The sequence below is a fragment of the Ovis aries genome, chromosome 7, assembly GCF_016772045.2.
Source record: "Ovis aries strain OAR_USU_Benz2616 breed Rambouillet chromosome 7, ARS-UI_Ramb_v3.0, whole genome shotgun sequence".
NCBI lineage: Eukaryota > Metazoa > Chordata > Mammalia > Artiodactyla > Bovidae > Ovis > Ovis aries.
Genome location: NC_056060.1, coordinates 79,438,710 through 79,452,945, shown reverse-complemented (window position 1 = coordinate 79,452,945; position 14,236 = coordinate 79,438,710).

Here is a 14,236-nt window from a genome sequence, read left to right as displayed (position 1 = left end):
GGAGTGGGTTGCCATGCCCTTCTCCAGGGGATCTTCTCAACCCAGGGATTGAACCCGCGTCTCCTGCACTGGCAGGTGGATTCTTTATCACTGGCACCACCTAGGAAGCCCACAGTCCCCCAGTTGTGATGATTAAAAAAAAAATGTCTTCAGATACTGCCACATGTCCCCTGAAGGAGGGACAAAATAGATCTTGGTTGTCTATGGGCTTTACTGAAATTTAGAGAGCCTTCAATGTACTGAACAGGGAAGACTGCATAATTTGTAGGGCCCAGTACAAAATGAAAATCTGGGAGCCCCTGTTCAAAAAGCAAGAAAAACATGCCAGTAATAATCACGATGGTGTGATCACTAATCTAGAGCCAGACATCCTGGAATGTGAAGTCAAGTGGGCCTTAGAAAGCATCAGTACGAACAAAGCTAGTGGAGGTGATGGAATTCCAGTTGAGCTACTTCAAATCCTGAAAGATGATGCTGTGAAAGTGCTGCACTCAGTATGCCAGCAAATTTGGAAAACTCAGCAGTGGCCACAGGACTGGAAAAGGTCAGTTTTCATTCCAATCCCAAAGAAAGGCAATGCCAAAGAATGCTCAAACTACCACACAATTGCACTCATCTCACATGCTAGTAAAGTAATGCTCAAAATCCTCCAAGCCAGGCTTCAGTAATACGTGAACCATGAACTTCCAGATGTTCGAGCTGGTTTTAGAAAAGACAGAGGAACCAGAGATCAAATTGCCAACATCTACTGGATCACCGAAAAAGCAAGAGAGTTCCAGAAAAACGCCTATTTCTGCTTTGTTGACTATGCCAAAGCCTTTGACTGTGTGGATCACAATCAACTGTGGAAAATTCTGAAAGAGATGGGAATACAGACCACCTGACCTGCCTCTTGAGAAACCTATATGCAGGTCAGGAAGCAACAGTTAGAACTGGACATGAAACAACAGACTGGTTCCAAGTAGGAAAAGGAGTACATCAAGGCTGTATACTGTCTCCCTGCTTATTTAACTTATATGCAGAATACATCATGAGAAATGCTGGGCTGGAAGAAGCATAAGCTGGAATCAAGATTGCCGGGAGAAATATCAATAACCTCAGATATGCAGATGATACCACCCTTATGGCAGAAAGTGAAGAGGAACTCAAAAGCCTCTTGATGACAGTGAAAGAGGAGAGTGAAAAAGTTGACTTAAAACTCAACATTCAGAAAACAAAGATCATGGCATCTGGTCCCATCACTTCATGGCAAATGGATGGGGAAACAGTTTCAGACTTTGTTTTTTGGGGGGCTCCAAAATCACTGCAAATGGTGATTGCAGCCATGAAATTAAAAGACGCTCATTCCTTGGAAGGAAAGTTATGACTAACCTAGACAGCATATCAAAAAGCAGAGACATTACTTTGCCAATAAAGGTCCAACTAGTCAAGGCTATGGGTTTTCCAGTAGTCATGTATGGATGTGAGAGTTGGACTGTGAAGAAAGCTGAGTGCCAAAGAATTGATGCTTTTGAACTGTGGTGTTGAAGACTCTTGAGAGTCCCTTGGACTGCAAGGAGATCCAGCCAGTCCATTCTAAATGATTTCAGTCCTGAGTGTTCTTTGGAAGGAATGATACTAAAGCTGAAACTCCAGTACTTTGGCCATCTCATGCAAAGAGTTGACTTATTGAAAGACTCTGATGCTGGGAGGGATTGGGGGCAGGAGAAGGGGACGACAGAGGATGAGATGGCTGGATGGCATCACCGACTCAATGGATGTGAGTTTGAGTGAACTCCAGGAGTTGGTGATGGACAGGGAGGCCTGGCATGCTGCGATTCATGGGGTCGAAAAGAGTCGGACACGACTGAGTGACTGAACTGAACTTAAAGGTACTAGAATGTAAAAGTTTTGCCTTTACAAATATTTTTATTACTTACGGAATCTATCAGGGGTAATAAAGACACATAAGTAACAAATAAACTAACACATTGTAAAAAAGTATTTTTGGTGTCATATTTTATATAATGCAATCAGTTCAATTCAGTCCAGTTGCTCAGTCATGTCCGACTCTTTGCGACCCCATGGACTGCAGCACGCCAGGCCTCCCTGTCCATCACCAACTCCCAAAGTTTACCCAAACTCATGTCCATTGAGTCGGTGATGCCATCCAACCAGCTCATCCTCTGTCATCCCCTTCTCCTCCTGCCTTCAATCCTTCCCAGCATCAGGGTCTTTTCCAACGAGTCAGTTCTTTGTATCAGATGGCCAAAGTATTGGAGTTTCAGCTTCAGCATCAGTCCTTCCAATGAATATTCCAGACTGCTTTTCTTTAGGATGGACTGGTTGGACCTCCTTGCAGTCCAAGGGACTTTCAAGAGTCTCCTCCAATACCACAGTTCAACACCACATACATAGCCTTGACTAGACGGACCTTTGTTGACAAGTAATGTCTCTGCTTTTTAATATGCTATTTAGATATAATGCAATATATAATAATCCATTAATGTTAGATATTGATTGAGCATAAGAAATTTCTGGCTTGTTTATCTGCAAGTTCATTTATTAGCTCACCAAAATTTATAATTTTCGCAACTTTATTTTCAGTCAGTATAATGGAGAGTGATGTTAGTTGCTCTTGCAAATGTAAGATAGTAAATATTTTCAATAATTTTTTATTTTGAGAAGTTTTCTGCTGATGCAGCTGTTACTGAAGCTGTTAAGAATATTTTGTGGCCTGTGAATACATTTTTGATAAATTATTTCAAAATATAAATTTTGGTACATTTAGATCTGATGATTCCCATGGAACAATCTTTCTAGGCAGATTTAATTCTTCATACGAATCAGTTTCATCTAAGTTTGAATTTGTTTTTAAATGTAAATTTACACCACGCCTCTTTAATGTTTCCTTTGACTATTTCTGTACCTTGAGGTCATATAAGAAACTGAAAGTGGCCTCATTTTTGGCATGTAACTTAAAACACCTATTTATGCACTCTTTCATTGTATCTTAAATGACAAGAAAACTTAATTTTGAAGTTACCTTGCTTGTTAGTAACTGGTTTAATTCAAGCTTCATATGAATATAGCGTTCTTTTCCATTGAATGAAAAAATTCAATTTGAATCTAATTTCTCTTTGTAAGCCTGTGAATATTTGCTTTGCAACTTTGTAATAATTCTTGAAGATTCTAAACTCCTTGAAGAATTCTAATAATTCCTTGATATGCTCTATTATAATATCTATATATATATGCTCTTATTTTGTAATAATTTATTGACAAAATTTACTGCCTAAAGGCCAGCAATTCTTTTCTGGGAGCTCAGATCCAAGAGTTGTCCAGGCACTACAAGGATGGGCTCCAGGGGCAGAAGCAGGCCTCCCAGGGGGGATCCGGTGCTGCCTTCCTGTGAGCCCCTCCCCCCGCTCCTGTGGTTTCTGCCGCCGCCACTGTCACTGCCACCAGTATGGGTCCAGGTCTGACTGGGGCCCAGTGGTCTCCTAGACTTTGCCAGACATGCATATACTTGCAAGGCCACCAAGCCTATTGCCTTGTGTTCCTGTTGCTTGCCCACCTGGGGTCTTGTCTCATGTATGCTCCATCAAGTCATTGGACTTCACTTACGAAACACTTACCCATTTCAAAGATTAAATTATTAGAAGTTTCAAGATGGAGACAGAAAAAGAGCATTAAATCAAAGCAGATTTAATGCTCTTTCTGAGCATAAGACCTGTTACAACCACCCAAGCTGCACACCCAGGAACCCAACCCCACACTGGTAGTGATAAGCAGTTCGGGAAATGGGGCTTAGTGAGAGAGTGGTTACCAGGAGAACCCACAGGCCTCTCAGAGGCAGCAGGAAGGCTGTGGAAAGGAGAGCCAGGGACTTCCCTGGTGGGCCAATGGTTAAGACTCTGCGCTTCCATTGAGGAGGGCATGGATTCAATCCCTGGTCGGGGAACGAAGGTCCGGCATGCCCTGTGCTACAGTTGGGGAAAAAAAGACAGAGAGAGAGAGAGCTAGAAGACTCTGAGGGCATACAAGGAGTTGAATTTAGAATCTACAGGCAGGCAGACCCTGCACAGTTCCATGGAGGCAGGCTACTCTGGTGGGGACAGGAGGCGCTGGGAGAAAGCCCATTCACAGGGACTGCTGGCTCCCACGGTTACTCAAGGAGAGACCCTCTAGGTTCAAGGCCCTCTTCCTCTGCCTTCTAGCTTCCTGCACCTTCTCTGTTTGCTACTTTCACATCATTTCTTTTCCTAACTTCACTCCAACTTTTCTCTGCCTCTTCCTCCTCTATCCTGCCCTCCTTTGCAAATGCGTGTATGCAGGGGTTGGGGGTGGGGCAGGCCTAGATCTTTCTTGGTGGTAAGAAACTCTTCCAGACAAAGATTAATTTCAGAAAGATGGAAACCTTCTCCCCAAGGCCGAACATAAGTCGGTGGGGGGGGGGGGGGGGGGAAACATGGCAAAGGAAAATTGGCCTCAAAATGCAAATACCTTTGGAAAACTTGAGCGAAATTTTAACACCAGCCTCTCAATAGCTTGCACGGAAGGTCACCACAGCTTCGGAAGGAACTGCCCAAGAATAAGCAGGGGACTTGGGCTGAGAAGAGCGATCACGGCAGAGAGAATCTGCTAGGCAAATCGAATATCCCATCCACGACAGTGCCACTGATGTTCTCGGCTGCCACTACTGATAAACTACACGTGTGCTCAGGGCCTCAGTAAAAGGGCATGTTCACGTTCACAGCAATCCTGCAAGGCAGGAGTCAATTCCCTGCTTTAGCAATGGAAAAGTGGGGGCTCAGAAAAGTCAAGTAACAGGCTCAAAGTCATGCAGCCAGTAATTGTCAGAGGCAGGATTCAAATGGCCGTGTACCTGACTCCAAGTCCGGTATCTGTTCTGTGTTGTTTTTGTTCAGCCACTCAGCTGTGTGTACCATGGGATAATGTCTTTGTCCCAAAGCTGCCCTTAAGCAGATCAGCGCAGTCAGCAAAGTATATCTTTCACCACAACTTTTTCAGCCTCCTGGCCTCTCCTTTTGGGTCTTCTTTGACCTGATATGGCCACCCAGTGCTACCAACTGAGAGTGGTGGAATTTCAGGCATGGGAACACGCCGGTGGAGAGAGACATCTTCTGGTTGGCACACCTCTCTGGCCCCCCATTCACCTATTCCAAAGGGCAAGATCAGCTCTGTCTGAGCTGCTGTGTTCTGTGTACAAAACCATCATTTATGGGACTTCTTTAGTGGTCTAGTGGTTAAGACTCCATACTTCCACTATAGGCATACGGGTTCGATCACTGGTCGGGTATCTAAGATCCCACTTGCTGCACAGCATGGCCAAAAAGAAACAAAACTATACCATGGTTTATGGCTATGTCCCTACATTAGTTCCACTGTTTATCAAAGTCTGACTCCTTGGCAAACTTCAGGCATTCAGTTGTTCCCCGTTTCCAAATGGAGAGGCTGAGCATAAAGCTGCAGGAAAGAATGATATCCATGGAGTGCCGTGTGGGTGGGGTGTTGGGGAGGCACTCATGGGAACGCCTGTTCTGTGCCCTTTCTGCCTGAAGTGAGTCACTGTGATGCCAGTCTCTGAAGGCACTGAGTGGGGCTCCCCTGGAGACCCCTGACACCTGACCCTTCCTTGGCCTCTCCTTTCAGAACAGGCCTCTCTAGGTCTTTGCTCAACAGTTTTGTGAGCTAGCCGAATCCCCATCCATGCCAACCGCCCGTCTAGCTCTCGGAATGCTGGCGAGCCACAGGCAACGTCTGCTCCAAAGGCTTAATCCAGCCTTTGGAAGCTTTCCCTTCCGAAATCTCTGGCCTGGCACCACTCCCAGCCCCAGTCAGAATGGAGCTGCCGCATCACTGCGGCTTTTCCAGCAATGGCTTTGTACGGTCGAGGGATCGGCTTTGATCTCCGTGGAGCTGGAAGGACTGGGGATGGAAGAAGGAGGCCAGAGATGAGAAGGCAGAAGGGCCTGTACACGCTTGCTCAGGACTTTCCGCCCAGCACCTGTAGGCTCCACACAACCCCAAGGAGCTGACAGATGTGACTTACATAGTCACAGTTCAACTTTGATACTAACCCTCAGGCAGAAATAGCTGTCGATTCTAGCAGTATATCAGGGAATTTGGAATTAAGAAGGATGTCTCTGAATGCGCCTTTTCATCCAGTCATAGGCATTTTGATATTTTGTAATCATATTAACAAAGATGCTCTGTCTACAGTTCTGCTCTCCAGGTTCCCCAGCTTCGCAGATTAAAGTACTCCTCTCTAACATGTCTTGAAAGAAGATAAAACTTTTGTGACAAGGGATAACATAGATACTCAAAAAAAAAAAAAAAAGAAGTAATCTGTCAGAAGTCACAGCAGTTTGGGGAATTCCTTGGTGGTCCAGTGGTTAGGACTCTTCACTTCTGCTTCAGGGGACACGGGACAAAGATAGGCTCTGTCCCTTCAAGAAGGTCCTCTGCGGGCCATGTTCCGCTCTCCCTGCCACTTTGGGAAGGCCTTCAGCAGTGTTGCTCCCTCTCCATTCCATGTCAGAGAGGATCTGCAAGAAGACCCAGGCCTCAGAAAAGATCCTCAGGGCTCTGATGGAGGTCCCGTCCACCTAACCAGCAATCCAGCCACATGTGCTGTGCGCACAGGGCTTGCTCTTTCTGCTCTGTATTGCACAGTTTGATCTCGTTGCCACCGTGAAGGTCTCAAGCTGACGTTGCTCAGCATGGTTAATAATGTGCTTAAATCTGAGTATCTTTAGGTGGAGCAGGCCCGTTCTCCTGCTGCCATGGGTGGACCCTCCACTCTACATTGCAAGCACTTGCTATAGAGGATACAATTATCCGGCTGGTAGACTAACAGTTGTTTTTAAAAATGATGGGCCTTATTCCTTATACATATTTTTAAGTCCGGCCTTCTCTGGGAGGTACAAGGAGGGTATTCTCCAGCAACTGACTCCCTCTCCAGGGCTGTTGGTCTTTGAACATCTTTGCATCAATAGCATGGCTTTGAGCTGATCTGGATTTTAATCCTGGTTTCACTGATTAGCTGGGTTTATAGGACTTCTCACTGAAAACCAGAGCTCACTTCTGCTGATTCATTGATATGCATAAAACATCTTTAAAACGCCCATGAAAAGTGAAAATGTTAGTCGCTCAGTTATGTTTGACTCTTTGCGATCCCACAGACTATAGCCCACTAGGCTCCTCTGTTCATTGAATTCTCCAGGCAAGAATACTGGAGTGGGTAGCCATTCCCTTCTCCAGGGGATCTTCGCAACCCAGGGACAGAACCCGGGTCTCCTGCATTGCAGGCAGATTCTTTACTATCTGAGCCACCAGGGAAGCCCCACTAGTTAAATTATTAAATTATTGTCCATCCTTAACAAGAAATACTGTGCGGTGATAAAGATAGGAAGTATCTCCAAGATATATTGCCTGCATGCTCAGTCACTAATGTAACAATAAAAAGGGAAAGATGTGCTTGTAGTATACCAATTTTAGTTTTCTAAAGAAACGTGGATTATACAGACATATAACTGTTATTTACACCAATTATCTCTGGGAAACATACACAAGAAAGCAATTTTGGTTCAGAGTGGGAAATTGGAAACCGGTGTCAGAAAGACCTCCTTCTCACTGTGTATATCTTGTACCATCTGAACTTTTTTTTTTTTTACCATACATTTTCTTGTCTAAAAATAAAAATTTTAATACAAGAAGAAGTGAAAAAAAAAAAAAGTCGGCATCATTTATCCCAGTAATTCCACTGTGACTCTATCCAAGTTGGAAATGTAGACCAAATGACTGGCAGGAGTCTGACTGGGACCACGCTTCACCATCCCATCCACAAAGAGTGTCCAGGATCTTGCCTTGGATTGCCAGTATTGCCCTGATCTGCCAACCTTGTGAAGAAAAGGAAACGAAAGCAGCTGGGCTCTGTTCGTGGTGATCCTTATTTTCCTTTTGAGGCTCACAGGCCATTCACTGGCGGACCCCACCCTGGGCTGACGTCATGTTCGATTTTTGCCCTGGGCTGGGCTGGGTCATGTAGCCTGGCAACAGAAAACCAGCAGGCCCCTGCCCAACCCTCGGGGCTGCCCGGGGCCTTGGCATCTGCTGTGCCAAAGCAAGGAAAGGCTCCGGGGGCTGGTGAGTTGCTCTGGTGGGGAGAAGTTAAGGGTACAGTGGTGGAGAGAGAGGGAGGGAAGTCATGTATGACTTCTCAACACTAGGCAAAAAGTGCCTGAGATGCTCAGTATTTGGAATCTGTTCTTTAAAGACAGGTCCTCTCTACGCATCCTTGAATAGAAGGCAAGTGCTCCCTGAACGGACACATTTCCCAGTTGTCATCTTAGGGAGATTTCCTTGGTGAAAAAGAACCTCTGGTTCCTGCAGCCACTTGAGAAGATGGCCACAGGGGCTGGGCTAGGTGGTTTGGGGGGCTTGGCTCGGGTGGAGCTTTGTGACAGGGAGCTCTGGGTGGGGTACCCATCTGGAGTCCCCCACAAGCTGATGGGGAAGAGTGAGTGAGCCGCACTTGGCCTGGCTCACTCCCAGCCATCCTTTCTGTCTCTGTTTCCAAGTCCCTTCCTCAGGGAAGCTCTCCTCCCTCAGACTAGGTTAGATCCTCCTTTGTTCCCTCTCATAGCCCTTATTCCCTGGTGGCTCAGATGGTAAAGAATCTGCCTCAATGCAGGAGACCTGGGTTTGATCCTTGGGTTGGGAAGATCCCCTGGAGTAGGAAATGGCAACCCACTCCAGTATTCTTGCCTGGAGAATCCCATGGACAAAGGAGCCTGGCAAGCTACAGTCCATGGAGTCGCAATGAGTCGGACACGACTGAGCGACTGACACTCACTCTGTCCCTCTTTGCAATGTGCACCTGTCTCTCCTTCCACCCAGCCACTAACACCACACGCTCCATGAGGGCAGTGGCCACGTCTGCCTGTTCACCGCCAGCCCAGCACCTTGCCCCTCGAGAGCAGAGAGTATCAGCTGAAGGAGCAAATGAATGGAAAAACGGACAATCAAAGCAGGGGGGTGCCTGCAGAGGTCCCGCTGCCCTGCACATCTGCCTCCGCCCACCTGGCCTCCCGGTGGAGACAGAGGGCAGGCTGGCCTGTTTCCTGTGCCAGGCAGGGGAAGCCGGTGTTTCCCAAAGATCTTTGTTGTCACTGCTCCACCTGCATAATGAACAACAGCCATTCTTCCCCAAGGATGAAGTCATTTCCCTGGATTCAACATAAAACCCCATAGGAAGGAAATTAGTATTTATTGCACACCTACTACGTGCCAAGCAGTTGGGTATCTTACTTAATTCTCACGAGAGCTCTGCAAAGCAAACAATTTCTGTTTTCACAGATAAGGCAACTGCTGCTGCTGCTGCTGCTGCTGCTGCTGCTGCTGCTGCTGCTAAGTCGCTTCAGTTGTGTCTGACTCTGTGCGACCCCATAGATGGCAGCCTACCAGGCTCCTCTGTCCCTGGGATTCTTCAGGCAAGAACATTGGAGTGGGTTGCCATTTCCTTCTCCAATGCATGAAAGTGAAAAGTCAAAGTGAAGTCATTCAGTCGTGCCTGATTCTTTGCGACCCCATGGACTGCAGCCCACCAGCCTCCTCCGTCCATGGGATTTTCCAGGCAAGAGTACTGCTGTGGGGTTGCCATTGCCTTCTCCATAAGGCAACTGAGGCTCAGAGATGTTCAGTCATTTGCCATGTTCATAAAATAAGATCTGAAGTTTAGACAGGGATGTGCGTGTGGTCCCGAAGCCAAGTCTCAGTGGAGGACAGCATCCTGGTGAGCCTTAGCCCTGAGCCCTGCTGGCAATGCCTGTGGCTGCCTCTCTGCTTGACTGTCAAAAATGAGGCAATGATGGGAAGGCCCTCCCCGGAAAGGAGGAAAGAAGGAGGAGAGCATGAATAGAGAGGTGAGACCAAGAATGTCTTGGGTCCATTTATTCCTCACACCTTCTGGATATCTGTGTCAGGCCCAGGGGTTGGGGACAAAATGTCATAAAATACAAGTCCTTCCCTCATAGACATCCTTATCTGTGCGTAAACTGAATAAGAAAATCAGACATTAAGTTTAGCAAAACTGATGCTGTTAGTTCATCCATTCAATTTTTTAAAAAATGTTGGAAGATCTCTACAATAAAATGTTTAAAAATATGTATTGTAGGGACTTCCCTGGGGGCCCATTGGTTAGGAGTCCTCCTGCCAATGCAGAGGGCACAGGTTCGATCCCTGGTCTGGGAACTAAGATCCCACATGCAACCCGGCAACTGAGCCCATGCACCACAACAAGGGAAACCACTGCAGTGAGAAGCTTGCGCACAACCACGAAGAACGGCCCTGACTGCTGCAGCTAGAGACAGCCTGCACACAACAATGAAGGCCCAGCCCAGCCAATACATAAATAAATATTTTAAAAATAAAAAAGAAAATCATTCTCTCTTTTTTAATCTAGAAGAAATTATATTTTTTCTTTCACCTTGCTTACTTTTTTTCTTTTTTTAAAATGAATTTATTTATTTTAATTGGAGGCTAATTACTTTACAATATTGTAGTGATTTTTGCCATACATCGACATGAATCAGCCATGGGTGTACATGTGTTCCCCATCCTGAATCCCTCTCCCACCTCCCACTCCATCCCATTCCTCAGGGTCATCCCAGTGCACCAGCCCTTGAGCACCCTGTCTCATGCATCGAACCTGGACTGGAGATCTGTTTCACATATGATAATATACATGTTTCAATGCTATTCTCTCAAATCATCCCACCCTCGCCTTCTCCCACAGAGTCCAAAAGACTATTCTTTACATCTGTGTCTCTTTTGCTGTCTCGCGTATAGAGTCATCATTACCATCTTTCTAAATTCCATATATATACGTTAGTATACTGTATGGGTGTCTTTCTTTCTGACTTACTTCACTCTGTATAATAGGCTCCAGTTTCATCCACCTCATTAGAACTGATTCAAATGCATTCTTTTTAATGGCTGAGTAATATTCCATTGAAAAGAAAATCATTCTTACCCCCTTGGAGAAAAAAATGTAGCTCCATTCAAACACAGCACTCAGGGTATGAAGAAAGCCCAGAGGAGGGGTGTCCAACCCAGACTGAAGGGCCAATCATGCAAGGTGTCACTGAGGAGGAGCCATCTGAGCTGCGTTTTGCTAGACAAGAAGAAATGTGTAGGGCAAAGGGGCATGAAACAAGCATTTCTGGCAAAGGCTACATGCAGAGGCAAACGCCGAAGTATGAAACAGCATGGCCTGATGAGAGAATTGTAAGTACATGTCAGTTTCTTGGACTGCAAGGAATTCTTTGGACTGAGAGTCCCTTGGACTGCCAGGAGATCAAACTAGTCAATTCTAAAGGAAACTAACCCTGAATATTCATTGGAAGGACTGATGCTGAAGCTAAAACTCCAACACTTTGGCCACCTGATGCGAAGAACTGACTCACTGGAACAGACTCTGATGCTGGGAAAGACTAAAAGCAGGCAGAGAAGGGGACGACAGAGGATGAGATAGTTGGATGGCATCACTGACTGGATGGACATGAGTTTGAGCAAGTTTCCGGCGCTGGTGATGGACAGGGAAGCCTGGCCTGCTGCAGTCCAAGGGGTCGCAAAGAGTCGGACACGACTGAGCGACAGAACGGACTGTCAATTCCTACGGCCAAAAGGAGGAAGATCCTTCCTGCAAGTTCTTCTGTAGGATTGTCCCTCAATTTAACGTTCCTCTGGGCTTTAGGGATTGGGTTTGCTGTTTTCCGTCCTGATTTTCTCACTTTTGAGGATAGCATGAGAACCACCAGCAGATGAGCGGAGGAAGGGCGCCACCTGGAGGCCACAGTGTGAAGCGAGCATTGAGTTCCCTCCTCAAAATTTGCCTTCAGTAAACAAAACAATGCTGACGGCCATTCAGCTCTATTAAAGAGCTGAGGATCAGGGAAAGCCCCTAATCTCCAGGAACAAAAGGCGAAATGAGTAGCGGGCAACATTTCCAAATGGAGAGAGGAACTGAAATTCAAGCTAAAGACATGACTTACAGACATAAAGGACATTAGCCAAAAAACGCTTGGACTTGCTCATCATTTCATTCAAATTTAGCAATAATAATAACGATATTCTATTTATGGAGTGTTTACCATGTGCCAGCCACATGGGAACACTGTGCTATGCGCTGAACATATTCTCTCTTATTTAATTCTCAGCAACAACCTTATAAGAGAGACACTACTATACTTTATGGTGAACAAAGGGCAGTTCAGAGAGGTGGACTAGCTCTCCCAGGATCACACAGCCAGGACACGGACAAGCTGGGATTTGAGCCCAGGTTTGTGGACTCAGAAGCTCAAGCTCTCAACCAATGAGTTAGACACCCATGGATATGGCCATTCAGTTCAGTTCAGTTCAGTCACTCAGTCGTGTCCGACTCTTTGCGACCCCATGAACCACAGCATGCCAGGCCTCCCTGTCCATCACCATCTCCCGGAGTTCACTCAGACTCACGTCCATCTAGTCCGTGATGCCATCCAGCCATCTCATCCTCTGTCGTCCCCTTCTCCTCCTGCCCCCAATCCCTTCCAGCATCAGAGTCTTTTCCAGTGAGTCAACTCTTTGCATGAGGTGGCCAAAGTACTGGAGCTTCAGCTTTAGCATCATTCCCTCCAAAGAAATCCCAGGGCTGATCTCCTTCAGAATGGATTGGTTGGATCTCCTAGCAGTCCAAGGGACTCTCAGGAGTCTTCTCCAACACCACAGTTCAAAAGCATCAGTTCTTCGGCGTTCAGCCTTCTTCACAGTCCAACTCTCTAAACAGGTCCAAAGAGGAACTCGTCATCTTTGCCCAAATCTTCCGCTTCCTCCTGCAGATGGTACTTCCATCCCAGCAGATGGTACTACCCTGGCACATCCAGTTGCCTAAGCCAGCCTCCTAAGAGTTTTGATCCCACACCTAATCACTCACCAATTTGTGATTCTCTCATAAATATTTTTATCATTTTTCTATTCTCTCTGCCCTCACAGCTGCCTTAGTCAAGGCCAAGGCCATCTCCTGCCTGACTGGATGCTCTTCCAGCAGTCTCTCTCCTTCCACCAGCAAGCATGTGATTGATTTACAGTAATCTCCCCCATTATTCACTCCATGACAATAGGGTTCCACTGCTATAAAGAGATGGGAATACCAGACCACCTGACCTGCCTTCTGAGAAACCTGGATGCAGCTCAAGAAGCAACAGTTGAAACTGGACATGGGACAACAGACTGGTTCAAAATTGGGAAAGGAGTATGTCAAAGCTCTATGTTGTCACCCTGCTTATTTAACTTACATGCAGAGTATATCATGCAAACTGCTGGGCTGGATGAAGCTCAAGATGGAAGAAAGTTTGCCAGGCGAAACATGAGCAACTTCAGATATGCAGATGACACCATCCTAATGGCAGAAAGCGAAGAAGAACTAAAGAGCCTTTTAATGAAGGTGAAAGAGGAGAGTGAAAAAGTTGGCTTAAAACTCAACATTCAAAAAACTAAGATCATGGCATCTGGTTCCATCACTTCATGGCAAATAGATATGGGGAAAAAATGGAAACAGTGGCAGATTTTATTTTCTTGGGTTCCAAAATCATTGCAGATGGTGATTGCAGTCATGAAATTAAAAGATGCTTGCTCCTTGGAAGAAAAGCTATGACAAACCTAGACAGCATGTTAGAAAGCAGAGACATCACTTTGCCGACAAAGGTCCATATAGTCAAAGCTGTGGTTTTTCCAGTAGTCACGCACAGATGTGAGAGTTGAACCATAAATAAGGCTGAGCACTGAAGAACTGATGCTTTTGAATTGTGGTGTTGGAGAAGACTCTTGAGAGTTCCTTGGACAGCAAGGGGATCAAACCAGTTAACTCTAAAGGAAAGCAGTCCTGAATATTCATTGGAAGGACTGATGCTAAAACTGAAGCTCTAATACTTTGGCTACCTAATGTGAAGAGATGACTTATTGGAAAAGACCCCAATGCTGGGAGAGATTGAAGGCAGGAGGAGAAGGGGATAACAGAGGATGAAATGGTTGGATGGCATCACCGACTCAATGGACATGAGTTTAAGCGAGCTCCGGGAGATGGTGAAGGGCAGGGAAGCCTGGCAGTGCATGCTCCCTGCAGTCCATGGGGTTGCAAAGAGTTGGACACGACTGAGCGACTACAAAACAATGATGCACAATGTTCAGTGTT